This window comes from Neoarius graeffei, chromosome 15 (assembly GCF_027579695.1).
Source record: "Neoarius graeffei isolate fNeoGra1 chromosome 15, fNeoGra1.pri, whole genome shotgun sequence".
NCBI lineage: Eukaryota > Metazoa > Chordata > Actinopteri > Siluriformes > Ariidae > Neoarius > Neoarius graeffei.
The window spans coordinates 15,067,908-15,090,743 of NC_083583.1; the positions used below are offsets into that span (position 1 = coordinate 15,067,908).

Below are 22,836 nucleotides of genomic sequence, written 5' to 3' on the forward strand. Positions count from 1 at the left end.
GGATTTCAGTGGCGCTCGCGCTGCCGTTTTGGTTACATTGTATCGTTGAGCGCTCGAGACGGGAAGGAGAGGAGCGCGCGGACACAGACCGGGGACTGAGCGCGCGCTCCCATCGTTCACTTTAGAGAGAGAGATCATCTACACACACACACACACACACACACACAGAGATCATCTACACACACACACACACACACACACACACAGAGATCATCTACACACACACACACACACACAATCATCTACACAGAGAGATCATCTATACACACACACACACACACACACACACACACAGATCATCTACACAGAAAGAGAGAGAGATCATCTACACACACACACACACACACACACACACACACACACACACACACACACACATCATCATCTACACAGAAAGAGAGAGAGAGAGAGAGATCATCTACACACACACACACACACACACACACATCATCTACACAGAAAGAGAGAGAGAGAGAGATCATCTACACACACACACACACACACAGATCATCTACACAGAGAGAGAGAGAGATCATCTATACACACACACACACACACACAAAATCATCTACACAGAAAGAGAGAAATCATCTACACAGAGAGAGAGAGATCTACACACACACAGAAATCATCTACACAGAGAGAGAGAGATCTACACACACAGAGAAATCATCTACACACACACACACACACACACACACACACACACAGAGATCTACATACACACACACACACACACAGAAATCATCTACACACACACACACACACACACACACAGATCATCTACATACACACACACACACACACACACACACACACAGAGATCATCTACAGAGAGAGAGAGAGAGATCATCTACACACACACCTTATAGACACAGAGAGAGAGATCATCTACACAGAGAGAAAGATCATCTACACACACACCTTATAGACACAGAGAGAGAGATCATCTACACAGAGAGAAAGATCATCTACACACACACCTTATAGACACAGAGAGAGATCATCTACACACAGAGAGAGAGAGAGAGAGAGATCATCTACACAGAGAGAGAGAGAGATCATCTACACAGAGAGAAAGATCATCTACACACACCTTATAGACACAGAGAGAGATCATCTACACAGAGAGAGAGAGAGAGAGATCATCTACACAGAGAGAAAGATCATCTACACACACCTTATAGACACAGAGAGAGAGATCATCTACACACACAGAGAGAGAGAGAGAGATCATCTACACACACACACACAGAGAGAGAGAGAGATCATCTACACACACACACACAGAGAGAGAGAATCATCTACACACACACAGAGAGAGAGAGAGAGGGAGCGAGTCGGGTTGTGAAACAGACGGAGAGAGGATGTGAATGAGTGCAGTGAGAGAGGAACGGGTCTCCGCTGTGGGATTTATTCGCTGGGAGGATGAAAGGGAACGCTGTGATTCCGCTGTGAGGTCGCGCGCGGCGCCGTTTTCCGTTCCGTGCGAGCGGTGATCCTGGAGAGAGAGAGAGAGAGGGAGAGAGAGAGATGGCTGCGGTCCAGCGACTCTCCGGCCTTCCTCCGTGTCTCTGAGCGCCGCCGCCGCTGCTGGATGTGTCCCGGAGACCCGCCGCCGCCGCGCCTCGTGTTCCTCCGGGGATTTTTACCACCACCATCACTATCACTATCATTATTATTATTATTATTATTTTCTTTGTATCATTATTTCTCTCCTTCCTTCATCTATGGAATGTACACAAGTGTTCCAGTCTGGATAGGAGTTTATTATGACCGGGGTGAGTTCTCTCTCTCTTTCTCTCTCTCTCTCTCACTCTAATCTTCACTCTTTATTTATTTATTTAATTTGTTGTGCTACTGGAGTATCTGTCTGTCTGTCTGTTTGTCTGTCACTCAGTGTGCTGCTTGAGAAAGACAGGCTAGCTCTCACTACTTCGCTGTTTAGCTGTTAGCACGCGTGCTATCGCTGTCTATCGACCTACCGAGCAACCTTCCCTGCCTCCCCGAGCTAGCATGCTAATGCTAACTCTCCAGCCTGTTAGCCTGTTAGCGAAGCGGCTAAGCGCCTGCTCCCTCGCTCCCTCGCTCGCTCCTCTGCCGCGGCTCTTCTTTCTGTTGCCTAGTTTAGGATTGCTTTCACTACTTTCGAAGACTTTTTTTTTCTTCCCTCATCCGAAAAAAAACAACTAATATAAATAAATATTTATTAAATAAGAGTCAAGCAAGGAAGAAGGAAGGTCATGTGAACTCAAACAGGCGAGCTACAGGAGTTTATCATAAAGTTGTTTGTTTTTGTTTGTTTGTTTGTTTAGCTAGGTAGCTAACTAGCTAGTTGTTAGCTTTATGAGCCACAATAAAGGAACTGGCTAAAATTATAATTTGACTATTAAGCAGCTTTTAAACCTGAGTTATGTTGTGTATGCGACATAGAAATGATGTTAGCGAGAGATATTTAGTTGGGAATATGTTTTTGTTGTTATTGTTGTGGTTAAAACTTTGTCCAAGTTGTTTGTGAGGTAAACTACCCAATATAAACAAGTCCTGACTAGTTAGTTAATAATTCACAGCAACACAACTCGCTTCATTTTCACTTCTCTCACTTTAGACACTCCATAAAAGTGATTTGTTTGTTTGTTTGTTTATTTATCTACCTATAAAGCTTTCCTGTACTTTTTTTTTACCACACTAACCTCTATCTATTAAAAATAAAGTACTAGTTAAATACTAGAGCAGCGGCTACAATTATCGACACCTTAACAATTTTTTGGCTGTTGCAAAAGTAGAAAAGACTTTCAATACATAAATTGTGTATGAATTATTACTCAAACTACCGCTGGGAAAAAATTCCCGATTACTTAGTGTATCAGATCATGTGACACCGGTCCACAAGGATCGACGCCTTTGTCCACCGTTATCGACACTGGTCCACAAGTATCGACGCCTTTGTCCACAGTTATCGACGCCGGTCCACAAATATCGACGCCTTTGTCCACAGTTATCGACACTGGTCCACAAGTATCGACGCCTTTGTCCACAGTTATCGACGCCGGTCCACAAATATCGACGCCTTTGTCCACAGTTATCGACACCGGTCCACAAGTATCGACGCCTTTGTCCACAGTTATCGACACCGGTCCACAAATATCAACGCCTTTGTCCACAGTTATTGACACCGGTCCACAGTTATCGACGCCTTTGTCCACAGTTATCGACGCCTTTGTCCACAGTTATCGACACCGGTCCACAAGTATCGACGCCTTTGTCCACCGTTATCGACGCCTTTGTCCACCGTTATCGACACCGGTCCACCATTATCGATGCCTTTGTCCACCATTATCGACGCCTTTGTCCACCATTATCGACGCCTTTGTCCACCATTATCGACGCCTTTGTCCACCGTTATCGACACCGGTCCACAAGTATCAACGTCTTTGTCCACCGTTATCGATGCCTTTGTCCACCGTTATCGACACCGTTCCACAAGTATCGACGCCTTTGTCCACCGTTATTGACACTGTTCCACAAGTATCGACGCCTTTGTCCACAATTATCGACACCGTTCCACAAGTATCGACGCCTTTGTCCACAATTATCGACACCGTTCCACAAGTATCGACGCCTTTGTCCACAATTATCGACACCGTTCCACAAGTATCGACGCCTTTGTCCACCATTATCGACGCCTTTGTCCACCGTTATCGACGCCTTTGTCCACCGTTATTGACACCGTTCCACAAGTATTGATGCCTTTGTCCACCGTTATCGATGCCTTTGTCCACCATTATCAACACCGTTCCACAAGTATCGACGCCTTTGTCCACCGTTATCGACACCGTTCCACAAGTATCGACGCCTTTGTCCACCGTTATCGACACCGTTCCACAAGTATCGACACCTTTGTCCACCGTTATCGACACCGTTCCACAAGTATCGACGCCTTTGTCCACCGTTATCGACACCGTTCCACAAGTATCGACGCCTTTGTCCACAGTTATCGACACCGTTCCACAAGTATCGACACCTTTGTCCACAATTATCGACACCGTTCCACAAGTATCGACACCTTTGTCCACAATTATCGACACCGTTCCACAAGTATCGACGCCTTTGTCCACAATTATCGACACTGTTCCACAAGTATCGACGCCTTTGTCCACCGTTATCGACGCCTTTGTCCACCGTTATCGACGCCTTTGTCCACCGTTAGACGCCTTTGTCCACAATTATCGACGCCTTTGTCCACCGTTATCGACACCGTTTCACAAGTATCGACGCCTTTGTCCACCGTTATCGACACCGTTCCACAAGTATCGACGCCTTTGTCCACCGTTATCGACGCCTTTGTCCACCGTTATCGACGCCTTTGTCCACAATTATCGACGCCTTTGTCCACCGTTATCGACACCGTTTCACAAGTATCGACGCCTTTGTCCACCGTTATCGACACCGTTCCACAAGTATCGACGCCTTTGTCCACCGTTATCGACACCGTTCCACAAGTATCGTCGCCTTTGTCCACCGTTATCGTCGCCTTTGTCCACCATTACCGACGCGTTCCACAATTATCGACACCCCAGATAATTATTTATAAAAAAAACTCATCAGTATGTGGTATTAAGTTAACAAAACATAGTTTTTATTTAAGATTTGTTTTACAGACTTATATTTAGTACAAAATATCTTTTTTATATAAATATATGGATGTCGCTGTTTACGTAAATGAGGAAGTAATTCTAATGTATGTGAATAAATGAACTGATAATGTTTAACCTGCGTCTGAAAATCTTTTTGTTCCACTTTTGAAGTATTTTTGTAGATCACATTGTTAATCATTTGTTGTTTGTATTAATTTCTAGTTTTGTAATTTACCAATAAATGTCAGGCAGTTGACATCGTAATCACATGAAAATCCAGCTCAAAGGTCGCATGTCATTCCTCCAACCAAAATATAAAATGTCTGATATTGTAATATGTGGTAGAGATTTACAACAAACTGCAAAATAATTTTTTTTTCTGAATGGAATAGAAAAATCTGAATATTTACACAAAGATCGATCCATAACCGTAGTAAAGGTCACTTAATTCCACAGGGTGTCGATAATGGTGGACACCGGTGAAAGTGATCACTATTATCGACACCTCACGCGACTTCTCAAACGCGTGTTTAGATACAAAATGGCGACTGTCGAATGAAAGAGTCAGAAACAAAGTAGGTTTCGACAAGGAGATCATGAAATATCGGTGAATTTGATCAGTAAAAACATGTCCATGATCTTTCCACCGTGTGACGATAACGTCCGGGTTTTCCTCAAATTGCTGACCGTACTTAAAAAAATGTTCAATTCAGGTAAAGAGCTGTCATCAGATGACAAGATCAAAGGGTGAGGGCGGGTCTTCCGGTTGATTAATTAACTAATAATAACTGTTGTAACTGAAACTCACCTGTTTGTTTGTTTGTTTTTATTGGTAAATCTGAAAAGGTGTCGATAATTGTAGCCGCCGTTCTAGTTAAATACTAGTTTGTGGCCATTTTCTCCCCTCAGCAGGGCTCAACATTAACTTTTTAATCCAGTCATCCTGATCATAACCTTTTTATTCTTATGTATTTACCAGTTCAGTAAAAGGAAAGTGATTAACAATGCTTACTAAAAAGCAAGTATAGATCTAGTTATGATAATCATTTATGCTTTAATGATTTATAACTTTTCAATAAAACTTTAACTGTAGCAATGAACAAAAACTATCCAAAGCCCCATTATGGTGTCTAGTTAGACTCACCCAAATTCAAAGCTTCTGGAGGAAATAAAATTAGAACCTGATTAATCCAGTCAAACATGAACTATAAATTAAAGAAATGAAACCGGAAACAAGAAACCGAGTTGGACATGACAAGGGCGACAGAATCGTGCTGTGAATGATGACAAACCGTGAGCGAGTTCGGCACTGTCGTAAAATTACTGCAAAATATTTTATAACGTTTGTGATGGTTAATGTTAATGTGAACCATACAAAAGAAAAATACAATAAAATGTCCGAATGAAATGAAGATTCACCACAGATATTTATTTTATTGAGGTATTTGATTGCCATTTTGATGAAGTCTTATAATCTATAATTGGATATTACAACGTGACTATTTTTCACACACACCCCTGCTATGCTCGGCTTCCATGGAATTTCATCAACAATAACACTGCTGGATCACAGGTGTCCCTTTTCCACCAAAGCAGTTCCAGGGCTGGTTTGGGGCCAGTGCTTAGTTTGGAACCGGGTTTTCTGTTTCCACTGACAAAGAACTGGCTCTGGGGCCAGAAAAACCGGTTCCAGGCTAGCACCAACTCTCTGCTGGGCCAGAGGAAAGAACCGCTTATGTCAGCGGGGGGCGGAGTTGTTAAGACCAACAGCAATAACAAGACCGTGAAAGATCGCCATTTTTAAGCTGCGAGAAGCCGCAGCTGTACAAACGCAAAGTCATCCATTATTATTATTATTGTTGTTGCCGCTGCTGCTTCTTCCGTGTTGTTTTTGCTTTGATATTCGCGCCAAGGTTTATGTAAACGTAGCGCCGTAACTTCCGTGTACAGCGACATAACTGACGTATACAGCGACGTAATGACGTATACAGCGACGTAATGACGTGGCTCCGCTTAGCACCGCGAGCGATGGAAAAGTAAACTGGTTCTCAGCTGGCTCGCAAGTTGAACGAGTTGTGAACCAGCCCTGGAACTGATTTGGTGGAAAAGGGGTATGAGGGGATTGAGCTAGTTTTGTTGGAACTTTATTGATGTAACTCTTGAATAATTACTATAAAAATAGTGATTTTGACTCATCCGGACCAAACATTTGGTTGTCCCAGACAGTCGGACTACCGTTAATGTCGAGCTCTGCTCAGGTGTCTAACAAATTGGACAAAATGCACCTCAGTCAGATGATCACGTCGTCATGGCAGCGCAGTCTGATTAAAGACATACCTGAGCTTTTTGAACCAGACAGTTTGTGTGGCATCAAAACTCATTTCCAAACCATCTGCTGACTGATTTTATTCCTCATCTCTCTTCCGAAACCGTGCCCTTGGTTTGGTTTGGTTTGACTAAAGTGAACATGTGAAACTACGCCGTGGTGATTTCCACCAGTCCTGACCTACACAGTTGATTAATCAAATCAGTCTGACACTTCCGATGATAACTTTCCCAGGTTGACACCTACATCATATCGGAGTAATATCACAGTTCTGTGGTATCAGGTGAGCGTTTTAACGAAGCACAAGCCTGTGGTGAAAACGAAATGAGTTTTATTAGAAATCTTTGAACATGATGAAACTGTAAAGATCATCTCCCCTGTCCCGAATGGTTCTGCTTTCCTAGAAACAATGTGGTCCCACCCACCCCCCAAAAAAACCCACATACACAGTAGGCCTGTTTACTAACAGATTTATTCGTAAATTGTTTATATAGTAGTGTTTAATATCAAAAACGCGTTATTCATAAAAATCCAGTTCAGAAAAAGTTCGTATCTGACGTTCTTGCTCTCTTTGTGCGGTTTGTATTTGCATATAGAGTCGCTAATATGAACTCTGATTGGTCAGGTTCAAGTCGTTTAATTTACTGTGACGTTTCCTCCAACGTTACGCTGTCGAGTTTAAATCCGTTCTTTACTTCAAGTCATGACGCGAAGAATGAAAATTACTCATTTTATATGAACGACTTGAAAGAAAGCAGTCCGAAAAACGAAGACGTCTAGCTGTTGAGCCAGGGCAAAAATAATGGCACCCTTTAACAAGGACGCGTTTGTGGTTTGGGTTTTTTCTGATGCTGGCGCCTGAACTGATACTTAAAAAAAAAAAAAGGCACAAAATGAAGGTTGATGACCTTCGAGAACAATAGGCGTCTTTTGGCGTCAGAACAAGTGTAATGTTAACTAGCGATGGGACGTGAGGTGCAGTGATGCTTATTTTGCCTGTAGCATCCATTTTGGAGCGTTCATTATCATCGTCCTTTTATCACCAGGTTTTCCCCAAGTTCAGCGTCCGATGTTTGATTTGACGCTCTATTCGCTTTACCCTGTCCACACTAGGGATTTTGTACCGATACGATACTACTTTCGTACCGCAACACCTGTCCACACTAGCAACTATACCGGTACTGTAGCGGTATAACTGTATCGGTACGAAACCCACAAATGTATGGGTTTCGTACCGGTACAGTATCGGTACTGTAGCACTTCGCTGTAGTGTGGACAGATGAAGCGGCTCTGTATCGATACAAATATAATGCGCAAGCGCAATGAACCGTTCCTACGTCTTCCGGGTTATTCATACAATACAATACGCCCGTGCTTTCCAGCTGTAAATAAAACGTCAAAATGGCTCAAAACGACCGTGGAGCTACATGGAGCAAAAACGAAGTTGTGTGTTTGTTGGAGCTTTGGGGAGACGAGCGATGCCAGGAACAGTTAGTGAAGAACGGAGATTCGTTTTCTTTGTTTCTTTCTCAACTGCCTCGCGTGTTTTATACGACTCGACTGAATAAATGACCACCAGAAATACAGACTGTACATTGACGACAAAAAGCACACACGCGTTGTTTCATCCGCCATATTCTCGGAAGGAAGTTACTCGGTAACCACGGAAACATTTCGCGCACGCGCATTTCAACTTCCGTGAAAGAACATTTCTTGCTAGTGTGGACAGATTAGGGCTGTGCGATGTCCCCTTAATTGGCATCGACGATGTTTACAGTGCAAACATCGTGATGGACGATGATATCGTGGGCGGGGGGGATTTTAATACCATGTTATTAAATATATTATTATTATTATTATTATTATTAAAAGTATTAGATACTCATCCGAGGCTTTGGCACGTAAAGGAAAAAAAAAGCGCTAGGTGATGTGGAATATTTGGCCTTGAACCTGGCCATAACCAACTCGCTTGCGCAACAGAGGGCCAGTACAGACCGAGCGTTTGGAGTTTGCCGAGTAGTCAACACTGCGTTTGCGCACAGCTGGCTTCGGAGAAATGAGCTGCGCAAAGCGCAGGTGGAAATGAACCTCCCCGAGCACTCACTGATCACGGCAAGATATTAATCTGCTCTAACAATGAAAGACTAGTATTCAAACTATGAGAAGAAACTACACTTAAGCTATTACTCATTGTTTATTTACACCATATCAATTGAAGATGCGTTTCGGCCTTTAGTGCGCACTTGAACGCGCTAATTTTTCCAATTTGTTAGTGTTTGAATTATTGCACCAGCTTTTAAAATCATGATTTAATATTGTTTTTTTTTTAACTGTCTTTACATTTATCAGAATCACCTTCATTCTTCCATTTGGTTTGACATTATGGCTTAGAGTGGACCATTCTGAGTCTGAAAGTAGGCCTATTTACCAGATTAAAGTTATTTGACTTCTGCCGAAGTCTGCGCTTCACTGCCGTTTGATAAGGTGCAATATTTCCCGACTGTTAATAGTGGCTATTTGTTTGAACAACATGACAAATTTTACATTAAAAGTATAGTGTAGGCTAAAAAATGAAGTCAAAATTTATTATTAGTAGCATACTGTATTTGTGTAACCACGTTATGTTCACTAGCACGTCCCTGCACCATAGCCTACGTGAACAAGCGGTAATAGGACATTACTTTATAATGATTTATATAATTATGTATTTATATATGTTATATAATATATTTATATATTAAACAAAACTAACTAACTAAACTAACAAAAAACTAACTTTTTAGGTTAAATAGGCCCAGATGATACCGTATATGCATGTTTATGACAGGAGGGGGCGTGGTATCACGATGGTGGCTCTCCATCGTGATGGATGACCACCATCGTCGATGGACGATGGCATCGTCTATCGGCACAGCCCTAGGACAGATGCACTAAACTGTACCGGTACACTTTGTATCGATACAGTTATACCACTTTCGTACCAGTATAAGTGTGAACACAGCTTAAAGCTTCATCTTCAATAGCATTCATCTCTTCCTGATTTTCAATGCATCTGTTGCAACTGAGAACAAATTTTATTACATTGAATTGTCTATTAGAAAGAACGGAGTATAATATCGTACGAATAATAAGCAATTATTGGAGGAGGTTGAACAAAATGTCATGTTAGTGGCAAGCAAGCAATGAAATGTTTGTCGAGGCAAATAATCGCTTGCGAGACACCTAACAAATCACAATATTTTGTGAAACCCGAGTTTTATCATTCAGTTTTTTTTTTAAAAATACTGATTAAAGTTCGCACGATGAGTCAAACGATGACAAAGAAATCGAGCCATGTTGACAAAAGTGTGAAGTAACTGCGCATGAGCAGACGTTATTTGTAGGCAGTGATTTGTAGCCAGTCAAAACGGCGTAAAAAATAATTTGATTTATGATAAAAATTGTTGAGTTTCGTTTCAGCTTCTTTGCAGAAAAAATTAAGAATAAGAAATGATTACAAAATCATTTTTGCTGTAGTTGTAAAGACAAACCCTGGGTTTTATGTAGAATGATACGTTTATCTATGTAATCACAATAAAAAAAAAGTAATAGTTATACAAATATTTATAACTCTACATATACAATCATGTAATATGATGTAATCTTGTAAGTCTTATGACCAACAATGTGGAAATCTCAATTTCTGGATTTTTTACTGATTTCTTTTTATTTATTTACAGTCCTGTATAAAAGTCTCAGGCACGTGGAAAGAAATGTTGGAGACCAAAATTGGCTTAAGAATAATGAAATGAAACGTTTCAACATTTAAAAAAAAATACTGTAAGCAGTAAGCCATAATAAATGAGACAAAGTCGTTATTTGGTGTGAGATGACATTCCCTTTGCTTTAAAAAAAAAAGTCTCAGGTCCAATGAGTGCAGCTTTATAAGGAAATGAGCTGTAGGTTTTACTGAGCATCTTCCAGAACCAGTCGCAGTTCTTCTGGACACTTAAGGGGTGTTCACACGGCAACTTTTACTCCGGTGTAGCACCGGGGCTGCCCCGGTAGAGCGTTCACACGGTACAAAGTTATACCGGTGTTGCCCCTGAAAGCTGCTTAAACCGGTGCAAATCTAACCCTGCTCGGGAGGTGGTTTAAGAAATTTACTCCGGAGTAAATGCTAGTTTGCGGGGCAGCACCGATATAAAATGGGACGTCTGAACGCTACAGGGGTAGACTCGCTACGCGTGAGGAGAGTTGATTACATACGGGCATTGCATAATTTGCATCCTGGTATTTTGTGCTTCCAAAATGGCGAATATCAACAACAGAACTGCGTGTCTTCCAGTGTTGCCAGATTGGGCGGTTTTAAGTGCATTTTGGCGGATTTGAACATATTTTGGGCTGGAAAACGTCAGCAGTATCTGGCAACACTGGTGTCTTCATCCACGTCGTTTTCCCGGCGCTTGGTGATGCCATGACAACCGGGAAAAGGAAGTACATTTTCACGCATGCGCATATTTCATTTCCGCGTTATTACTATCGTATAGCACGGTCGCAAAAACTGCCGTGTGAACGCAAGTGGGGCTGCACCGGTGCTAACACGCTTCTCTCTAGTAAGCAGGTTTGTGACGTGTGAACACTCCACAAAATTTACACCGGTGTAAGATATATCGCAACAAAACATACAGTATCGGTGCAGCATCGATGCAAATATGTGCCGTGTGAACACCCCTTTTGACTGTCACACTCGCTTCTTCATTTTGCGCCAAAACCCAGCAGCCTTCATTATGGTTTCTTTTTTAATCTGAAAAGTGCTCTTATGGAATATGCTGCTCAGATACAAACCGTTTTTTACTGACTCGATAATGTCGAAGTAATAAAATAGAAATCTGTAAAGTCTGTATGAAAAAAAAAATTAGGGGGACTAGGACTTTTGCACAGTACCGTACTGTATCCTCACCCTGCAGGACGTTTGGTGTGTTTTACTGGTTGTAATGGAAATTAGAAGCTGCAACTTCATCTTGAACGCAGCACGGTGTCTCCCGCAAGACGGTACCGTACGTCTACCAGGCAAACAAATAAGAAAAGAAGAAACGATCGGCGTGAAAACAGATGGAGTAGTCTTGAGTACTGTAACAATACTGTCAGTCAGTGTTCTAACAGGAGTGATGATAGCAGGGTTAAGTATCTGTGCTTAATCTCTAAGTATTTTAATCAGTTTAATTCCTTGTAATCAGTGGTGATGGTGAGCGAGCATCCAGAATAACTAATATACTGGGGAAGAGCTGTTCTATTCATCAGCGTGAACAGTGCGTCTCGACAGCTTTCTTGTCTTGTTAGCTCTTGCTGTTTGTATGTTAGAATATTTGCAGTCATCTTCACTTTGGTTGCGTCACAAAGCATCATGAAGTGGCTTTTTTTTTTTTTAAATCCCCCGCTGGCCGAAAGGCCCAAAAGGGGATTATGTCGTCGCGATGTCCAGCCGTCTGTTCATCCTGAGAAGGGCACTCACCTTCTGAAACCATCTCCTCTTACAATTTTTGGAGGAATTTCACAAAACTTGGCAGGATTCTTTGTTATATGTCGGTAATACGCATATTGTAATTTCGTTCAATTCAGTTACATTTTACCAGAGTTACAGCCCTTGATTAAAGAGGAACTGAAGGCAATTTTTTTTTTAATTATCAAAATTCAATTTCTCATTTTATTAAATATCGGAATGCATTTTTGATCGCTATTGTGTCACTGCTAGAGCAAGTTATGAGCGTTTGAAATATGCTCTGTAATACATCAGTCCGTATGTCAAAGCGACGGCCGTAAACGAGATTCGTTGTTACCTGCGCGAGACATCGTAGGACGGAAGTAAAACGTACAGCGGAAATCAAAGTGACCGACATCTGCCAACGTCGTCAAAAGACGCGCGCGCCCTATTTCGAATGCTGACGTAATCAAGTCGGGAGTTTTCCCCATGTCCAAAATCGCAACCCTACTCACTATATAGGGCACTATATAGCAAGGACGCCATTTTGTAGTGCTGTCAGAAACCTTAGTGAGGATTATGTGGGAAATGCGCTCAGTATAACATGTATTTGTTATTTTGAAAACCCACCAGCCGCCTGATCTGGCACGTTTTAATTGTGCGACAGTAATGACGTTAATACCAGCACGACGGACTCGTCCTTATCCTGTCATCTTTCCAATTGTTCTCTACTCTACGTTGGTTCGGGGTCGTATGGAATAATCTCCATCACTGATGAAGCTGGCAATTAATCTAAATCGGAATGATATGGCGATCTGGCCGCTGCGTAAACAGTTTTCAAAATGGCGGCGCTGACTCTTCACGTTTGAAGTCTCGCACAAGTCTCGTGAAGATCGCGCGGAAAAGCGACGCCCGCCGTGGACCAAACGAACTACGTTCAACATGGCAAAAGGCCGATAAGTGTAATATAATATGCCGATGCGAGTCACGATATAAGGCTAATAAAACCGAAAATGTAATTGACTAACACGTTAATTAAGAAATAAAGCAAATTTAAAAATTAGGCCATTATTAAAAATTGTTCTGTTTCCGGTCCACCGGCCGGATGAGTGCCGTTTGTGCGGGTGAATTTTTTTTTTTTTAACGCCGTTTTTTCGACATTTTTTTCAGGTTTGTAAATCTAAATTCGAACTTGACATTTCCGCATTCCCAGGGCTTTCCACTAAGGCTCATACTAGCCAGCCATGACAAATAAGTAGCCGGCCGGGGGGAGTAAACACAGAATAAACTCCTGTGCACGCAGTTCCCAGGATGTAAATGTATTTTCCACAGACCATTTATTTATTCACTTTACTCAAATACAAAATAAAATGACAGTAAATTATCTTTCTTTTCTTGCATCATGAGGCGTTCCTGGCTTGTAAATCTCTTATTTTCGGTGCATGACACATTCACGCAGCTGAGTGCGCGCGCACACCGCATGTCAGGGCGCGGATGAGTTACTCTCCCTTGATCAACGGTTCAGTTTGACATTATTGTCAGTCCGTTAGATAAACATTTAATTTTATTAAAATCGAAAATTAATATTTAGAGCCTGTGGGCTACAAAAATAGTCATTAAAGTAGCCGGCTGGACTTAATTGTGTAGTCGGCTGTATGGCCGCCAGCCGGCGCTTGTGGAAAGCCCTGTTGAATCAGCTCTGCGCATGCGCCGTGCGGCACAAAAAAATGGCAGCCACCATGAAGGAAGGAGATCCGGAGTTTTCAAACATTTGCTTAAGTGTGAAATCACAAAATGGTATTCTAGCGAACAACAAAATAGTAAAGATTCAGGAAAAACAAATCATTCAGTGATCATTTTAATAGTGTAATTTCATCCGAACTAGGCCTAACGGCCGATTTAGAACTACAAAAAGTCCGTGCGTCGGACATTTTAAGTACCTTTGTAAAAGTTTTGCAAATGTTGCAGTCAGCATTTAAAATGCTAACTTAGTTTTTGTACAAGTTTCAGTTGATTTAACTGTCATTTTATTAAATGTGTCTGCTTTTGTAATAAAAAAAAGCACTGAAAGAAAAAGCAAACACAGCATTGCGATTTCTTATCCATCCATATATAATAAAAAATAAAATAAATCCCTCCCTCCCGACTGAAATTTTTTTTGCTCACCTGGTGGACAGGAAACGGATTTTTTTTTAAGGATGGCCTTACATCAGTTCCCCTTTAACAAAATTTTACTTTTGATAATTTCATGAAGGTGTGCTTACCTTCTGACATCAACTCCTCTCATAACTTTTGGACAAATTTCTCAAAGCTCGGCAAAAGGCCTTGTTATACGCAGATTAAAATTTAGTTTAATTTGGGCAGATTTTACCAGTTATGTCCTTGATTATTAACAAATTTTGGCAATTTCACCCAGGTGTGCTTGCTTTCTGAAATCAACTTCCCTCATAATTTTTGAGGAATTTCATGTAATTTGGTGAAAAGGTTTTATCCTGCGCTGGCCGAAAGGCCCGAAGGGGGATTATGTCATGGCAGTGTCCATCCGTCCATCCATCTGTCCGTCCCAGGAAGGGTACTCGCCTTCTGGAATCAACTCCTTTCAGAATTTTTTTTGGAGGAATTTCACAAAACTTGGCAGGATTCTTTGTTATATGTCGGTAATACGCATATTGCAATTTCGTTCAATTCAGTTACATTTTACCAGAGTTAAGGCCGAGTTGCCAGCGGAGGATATTGTACTCTTGGAGCACCCTTGAATTTTTTTTTTGGGGTTTGTTTCCTCATTTACTCATAAATAAATACCATGTTGGACCTACAGTACTGTGCAAAAGTCTTAGTCTTTCTTCCCCCCCCCCTGTACAGACTTCGTTATAGATTTCTATTTTATGACTTCAACAGTTAGCGCTGTCGCCTCACAGCAAGAAGGTCCTGGGTTCGAGCCCCGTGGCCGGCGAGGGCCTTTCTGTGTGGAGTTTGCATGTTCTCCCCGTGTCCGCGTGGGTTTCCTCCGGGTGCTCCGGTTTCCCCCACAGTCCAAAGACATGCAGGTTAGGTTAACTGGTGACTCTAAATTGACCGTAGGTGTGAATGTGAGTGTGAATGGTTGTCTGTGTCTATGTGTCAGCCCTGTGATGACCTGGCGACTTGTCCAGGGTGTACCCCGCCTTTCGCCCGTAGTCAGCTGGGATAGGCTCCAGCTTGCCTGCGACCCTGTAGAAGGATAAAGCGGCTAGAGATAATGAGATGAGACTTCAACAGTGAGTGCGTTTACATGCACATAGAGAAGATCGAATTTCTGCTGTTGCTCGACTGAAATCGAAGTTCTAAATGCCATGGAAACACCTTAGCTAGGCTGAAATTGAACCGAACTGGATTTCTCGTAATCGAGCTACACGACCTAGATTATGCGATTGTAGCCGAGCTACTTAGTGCATGTAAACCCTATCAAGCTACGTAGTCAAGCTACTTACTTCAGCACTGCCCCTTCCGGAAGCGACGAGTGACGAGACCACAAGCGGGAAACACAACAGCCTCGGTCGGCATGACAACAGTAGTAGTAGCGAGCAGCAGAAGAGGTCAGGAGGAACAAACGAAGAAGAGAAAATGGCGAGCAGAAACGTGCACTTCTGGAGCAATGAGGAGACAGAGTTCATGCTCATTCAGCTTAAGGAGTTGAATATATTAAAATTCATGGACGGGAGAAAAACGTGCAGTGGAGAACACGGAACTGATAACTTTGTTTATACTCTTGAATAGCTCTTCTTCATGACGACAACCGGAAGTGTACCAACACGATGGGGCGTGTTGCGCCACCTGTGGCTCGGGTGCACAATGCACCTCACACAATAGCTTGATTTCCTTGTGTGCATGTAGGATTGGATTTCTCTGGCACCCCTGCTGGGACCCTTAGCTCGATTACCGACAGCAGCTCGATTTGGATGTGCATGTAAACGTACTGACTGAGTCAGGACAAAAACATTTTAGAGTCCAAACGTTCGTAATTGTCCAGCACAAAATTAAACGTTACAGGGGAAAAAAAAAGTTTGTATCTGAGAAGCATATGACATAACAGAGAGCACTTTTCAGATTAAAAAAGCAAACATTATGAAGGCTACTGGGTTTTGGTGCAAAATGAAGAAGCGAGTGTGATAGTCAAAGTGATATCTTTGTGAAACCTACAGCTCATTTCTTTATCAGACTGCACTCATTGTACCTGAAACTACTTTTTTTTTTTTTTTTAAAGCAAAGAGTCGTCTCACACCAAATATTGACTTAGTTTCGTGTATTATGGCTTACTGCTTAGTTTTATTTAATGTTGAAACATTTAATTTCACTATTTTTAAGCTGTTTTTGGTCGACAGCGTTTTTTTTTTTTTTTAATTATTATCTTTTTAAAACCATGTGCCTAAGACTTTTCCAGTCATCCGCCCGAGCGGCACAGAGACAGAAACGTATGAAAAAATCTGCCACTCTACGTTTCGAAACACACTTGTGCATCAGATCCTCTAATCGCCGAAGGCTGCTCATCAGACCAAAGATGAGCGACACTGCAAGAGCTGTTCGATCACAAAGAGGAAAATGGTCTCAGTCTCAAGTTTTTCATTTCATTTCCGCTCTCCGGTTTCGTTAGTGAACTGACTTTCGTTGTCTCCTTGTTGAAGTCTACAGAACGTACACAGTGCATCTACCTTTCTCCAGATGAACCGCAACCTCCGTAAACCTCCAGAGAAAGGTAGCCGCGCCTTATCCATTCGCAGTCTGCTCATACGTTAGAGTTTACAGCTTCATGATGAATCTTTTGCGCATATCTGATTGTGTACATGGGCGGCACGGTGGTGTAGTGGTTAGCGCTGTCGCCTCACAGCAAGAAGGTCCTGGGTTCGAGTCCCGGGGCCGGCGAGGGCCTTTCTGTGTGGAGTTTGCATGTTCTCCCCGTGTCCGCGTGGGTTTCCTCCGGGTGCTCCGGTTTCCCCCACAGTCCAAAGACATGCAGGTTAGGTTAACTGGTGACTCTAAATTGACTGTAGGTGTGAATGTGAGTGTGAATGGTTGTCTGTGTCTATGTGTCAGCCCTGTGATGACCTGGCGACTTGTCCAGGGTGTACCCCGCCTTTCGCCCGTAGTCAGCTGGGATAGGCTCCAGCTTGCCTGCGACCCTGTAGAAGGATAAAGCGGCTACAGATAATGAGATGAGATGAGATGATTGTGTACATCTCGCTCAACCAGCACGTCCCATCATTATTATGAGTCAAAAACAGGTTCGTTCGTTTCTGAGCCGTTTGGTAGCCGGGATGACTGAAGTGATGCAACACCAACACGTTAGGATTAAAGATTTATCAGAAGATGATGAAAAACACAATCGGAGATGTCCACAAGCTCCGGCGACTGGCGGTTTTCTCTGCCGAAACAGACGCTCTGCGCCGGCTACTCGATCCCAGAAAGCAATAAAACTTGCTTTTCAATGTTCAAGCGATTTAGATCGTCTCCACTGCCCATAATTTGCTGCAAATCCAATTATTCTACCACGAAATTGTCTTCGATTCAGGTCTAGCATGACCAGAAGCGACGCCATGTTTGTTGATCGATTCTCGTGCTCTGATCGGCTGAGCCGGACCACGTGGCTACACCGTAGCGTATGTAGTTATGTTACTGAGCCGGGCAGCGTACTACAGAGGGCAACTGAGAAAGCCAAGCCCACAAATATCTGGAGGGAAATTTCATACATATTTTGCAAGTATTTTACAGGGAAATGGTTAGTAATTTATGAGCCGAGAATGCACCAGAAGGCATGTAGAATTCAAACATTCCAGATTCCCTTACTACTATTATTAGGCCAAAAAAAAAAAAAGTGTGTTTCCGGTAACCCGACCGATCGAGAATTTCCGAGTCGAAATTGCCGACCGTAAAGTTTTTATTACAAATTTCCCTCGATATTTTAGTGTAAGCGGCGTTAGTTTGTCATAATTTTTTGTTTCAACGCATTCAAGTTGTGAAAGAAACGATAAAAAGTAAAATGTTTCGCCACTTCTATCAGCCCTCCTGCATAAACATGGAAGCGCACTCGTATACTGAAGGAGGAAGGAAAACTGAGCCGAGGCGCCATTTTGAATCCTCATTCAAGGCTGTAATGCAAATTGCTTCCTCTTCAGTATACAAGTGCACTTCCATGGTAGGGAAAAACACTACATTTTGCCGCCTATGTAGTCCCCTATTTATACAAATAGGAGTCATTCAGGATTCAGCCATGTTTTTGCTCGGTGTTTTTGCTCGACCCAGGTTCTACAGTAGGCTAGGCTAGGCCGTCTGCTTTTAATGGAAGTAGCCGAGCCTAGGACGTTATTTTCACGTTATTTCTTGATCAGGTGTTTTCACGTTATTACATGAAAATATCATGAAATAACGTGAAAAGTTCATATCATGAAATTACGTGATATGTTATTACATGATAAATATATTGTAAAAACGTGATAACTTTGTTAACAATATCTTTTCACGTAATTACTTAATTCTAAGCCAGTTTTTTTTGAGTGTGGCAGCAATACGCTTCCGTAGATCATAACTCGAACTCTCGCGATATTTTTTTTTTTATTATTCATTTAAAGATTTAAAACACTTTTATTTTATGATGTGTGGTATAAAGGATTCTGTGCCAAAATACTATTTTGTAAGATTATAATAATAATAATAATAATAATAATAAGTTAAATTTATATAGCGCCTTTCAAAAAACCCAAGGACGCTTTACAATTATAGACAAGGAAAGAAAAAATAAATAAATAAATAAAAATATAATAAAAAATAAAAAGTCCACCAAGTAGGGGTCAGGATGTAATTCCCGTGGTGTAGCAGCCACAGTTCCACCAAAAGGCGCACAAAAACAAGTCCCACATGTCCAGCACCGCCGCCGTGATGCTGTCAGCAACATCGCTCGAACACCACGCCGTGGATCCACAAAGCGAGCAGAGAAGCTCCGCCACGCAGAGCGCTGGTGTGTCCCAAACCGCCTGCACAGCCGCCGCGACGCCACCGAGCAACATCGCTCGGAACATCACACCAAGCGTTAAAGCACAGAGTGCTGGACAACCACGATGTAAATTGAGCAACAGGCTCACTGCAGTCCACAGCTGGGAGCGCAGACATCACCCACGGCGAACCAAGGCCTGGAGGGAACCGACGCCCCAAACTAGGTCCGGAGCTACACCGCAACCGGCGGACAAAACACTCAAACAAACATCAAACTACACAAACACACAGGAAAGAAAAAAAAAAATAGAAAAAGAAATAAAATAAGAGCTCCGGTGAGAAGCGGCAGCCAGAACGCGCACGACGTACTCTCAACCGGAAACGGAAACGAAAAAAAAGTTTACTTGTGTTAATTTTAATTAATAAAAAAGATGTTTACTTGTGTTAATTTTTTCGAACAAAATTAAAAAAAAATTAAGAAAAAAAACCTTTTTCCTACCTACTGACCTTATTTTAGTATTTCGTGTTACCTGAAACACACTTTTTTTTTTTTTTTTTTGGGCCTTATTATTATTTTTTTTTAAAGCCGGCTACTTCAGATTTTATGGAGAACCCTGCACAATTAAACAGATTTTTCCCCCCACTTAACACTTCTAAGCACATTCGTTAACCTTGTTTTTAGTTTTATTATTTTAATTACTTACTTTTATTCTGTTTCAGATGTTTTTTCCATCATGAAATTGTATGAAAGGTGTTTTCTTCTTATGGGATTTAATTTATGATAAATTTTTTTTTTGGGGGGGGGATTTTGAATCGTTTTTGGCATGAGTACTTTCACGCAGAATGTGAATGTTATGCAAATAAAAAGTGACATTTGTTTTGCAAGGAGGTTGATTATTAGCTCATCCGGCCAGCAGGTGATGAGCTCATGATGCCGTCGTGTGTTGTCTGTTCGGCGGCGGCCACATTTCACGAAAACCACTTCTTCCCTCTCGATTCTTTACCGATTTTTATTCTGCAGGAAGGTAGGGCTGCCTGGGTGTATAGAGCTTCTACTCAAATTTGCACAATTGCAATTAATAATGAAGATATGGAGTAATTAAGCCCTAACGAGCAGCTTTCACAGACATTGCTTCTTCTCCCTCAATTCTTCACCGATCTTTGATTCTTTCTGACATGAAGGTAGGGGGACCTAGGGTGCATATAACTCCTACCCAGATTTGCTTAATCCTTGACTTGCAAGTGACGTCAAAGCAAATTAGAAACCCGGATGTCGGCCATGTTGGTGGAAATACAAACGTGGGGTCAAGCAACATTCCATACGAGACATAGTCCCGCGTGCGCAACTCTCTTTGTTTTTCCGCTGCTTTAAGCGTTCTTTTAGCTCTGCCGTATCTTTGTGCTGTATGGTTGTGGTCACAACAGTACTCGTGACCGTGGCGCGTTCCGATTTTTTAGAATTCCGTCCGTGATTCGGAAAGAGGGCGAGGAAACTCTGAGGCTTAGTACGGAGAGGAGACGAGCACGGCCGAACAACATCGGCAGGGCTGATCTAACAGAGGCGAAAACCAAAACAGCTCGTGTTTGCAGTCATCGTTTTATCTCAGGTGAGATTCAAAAGCTCTCTCGATAATATCATGGAAGAATTTTATTTCGTGTTGCTAGAATTTTGCTATAAAATGGGCGTTCTCTCGTCGTGGTTCACTCGGTTGTTGTTATAATTTGAACACGTGTATTAGCATTTCGCTTCTAGGAGCGCCAGCAGAATTGTACGATAGAAACAATCCAGACTGGGCTCCCGCTCAGAAAACGGGCTGTGTTTCGTCCAAGGTCGGACTCGATTCTTCGGCAGCCAAACCAGATAGAACGTGATATCCGAGTACTCGATGGTCAGCAGAAGTGTCTTATCTTCAGAAAAATCAGACTTTTTTAAATATGGGTCAAAACCACACATATCTATCTTCTCTTTGTATCGAATCTTCGCTCGAGCGTTCAAATCGTGGTAAAATGCAGCATTGTTTACAGACACGCTTTCAGCGGCTGCCGTCCTAGTTGCTTTGTATATCCACCATCATGGCGGACGCTCATGATGGAGCACATTTTGATCATGTGGTTGCAAATCATCTATAAATTACAATTATTTCTGAAGTTATGGTCTAATTAAGCCTTAATGAGCAGTTCTACAAAAAATGGCGGCTTCTCGGTCAATTCCTCGCCGTTTTGGATTCTTTATGGTAAATAGGTGGGTATTCCTAGGGCGGCTATCGCTTCTGTATATAGCTTGTATATAGCGTATATAGCTTGCAACTTTTATTGTGTAAGGTGGCCCACTTTATATCGTTCCTTCTGGACTAGATGGGGCCGGAGTGAGCTACGCCGTCATTGACGGGCTGTGTTTTTTTTTGTTTGTTTTTTCCTGAGCTTTCGCACAGTGAATAAAGGCATCAGCTAATCATATTATGTGGAACAGATGTCACATGTTGACGCAGGAGACGGTCAGTAAAGCAGCCTTGAATGTAGCAGTGAGGCTCTCCTGTGCCTGCTGTCACTCACAGCGACGGGCTGAGCGCCTTCATTACATGGATTTTTTTTTCCCCTCTCCTTCCTGTGTTTAATCAGGAATGTTTTCTTTCAAGTCGAGAGCAGTATTTATTCATTTCACGTTCAGACTTTTGCGATGTTTCCTTGTTCTTACTCAAATAGCCCCTGCTTCTGCTCATGAAACTTCTGTTCATAGATTTCCTCTCTCTCTCTCTCTCTCTCTCTCTCTCTCTCGGTTTCTGGGTCTCTCTGTTGCTCTCTCTGTCTCTTGGTCTCGGGGTCTCTCTGGGGGTCTCTCGGTCTCTCTCTCTCGGTCTCTGTGTGTCTCTCTCTTGGTCTCTGTGTCTCTCTCTCTGTGTCTCTTGGTCTCTGTCTCTCTCAGTCTGTCTCTCTTGGTCTCTGTCTCTCTCAGTCTGTCTCTCTTGGTCTCTGTGTCTATCTCTCTCTCTCTCTGGGTCTCTCGGTCTTTGTCTCTGTCTAGCTCTCTCGGTTTCGGTCTCTCTCTCTGGGTCTCTGTCTGTCTCTCGGTTTCTGTCTCTTGGTCTCTGTCTCTCTCTGGGTCTCTCGGTCTTTGTCTCTGTCTGTCTCTCGGTTTCTGTCTCTCTCTCTCTCTGGGTCTCTTGGTCTGGGTCTCTCTGTCTCTCAGTTTCTGTCTCTTGGTCTCTGTCTCTCTCTGGGTCTCTCGGTCTTTGTCTAGCTCTCTTGGTTTCGGTCTCTGTCTCTCTCTCTTTCTGGGTCTCTTGGTGTCTCTCTCCTCTCTCTCTCTCTCTCTCTCTCTCTCTGGGTCTCTGTCTGTCTCTCGGTTTCTGTCTCTTGGTCTCTGTCTCTCTCTGGGTCTCTCGGTCTTTGTCTCTGTCTAGCTCTCTCGGTTTCGGTCTCTGTCTGTCTCTCAGTTTCTGTCTTGGTCT

General features: G+C 42.4%; 1 protein-coding gene across 3 annotated transcripts in view; it reads left to right on the forward strand.

Moving 5' to 3' along the window:
* Positions 1-1,298: 1,298 nt before the first annotated feature.
* LOC132899193 (zinc finger protein 609-like) overlaps positions 1,299-22,836 on the forward strand; it is a 225,286-nt gene continuing 203,748 nt past the window's right edge. For all 3 annotated transcript variants that reach the window (XM_060940896.1, XM_060940895.1, XM_060940897.1), the window contains exon 1: positions 1,299-1,781. The gene's annotated coding sequence lies outside the window, so the exon portion shown is untranslated. The remainder of the gene's footprint in view (positions 1,782-22,836) is intronic.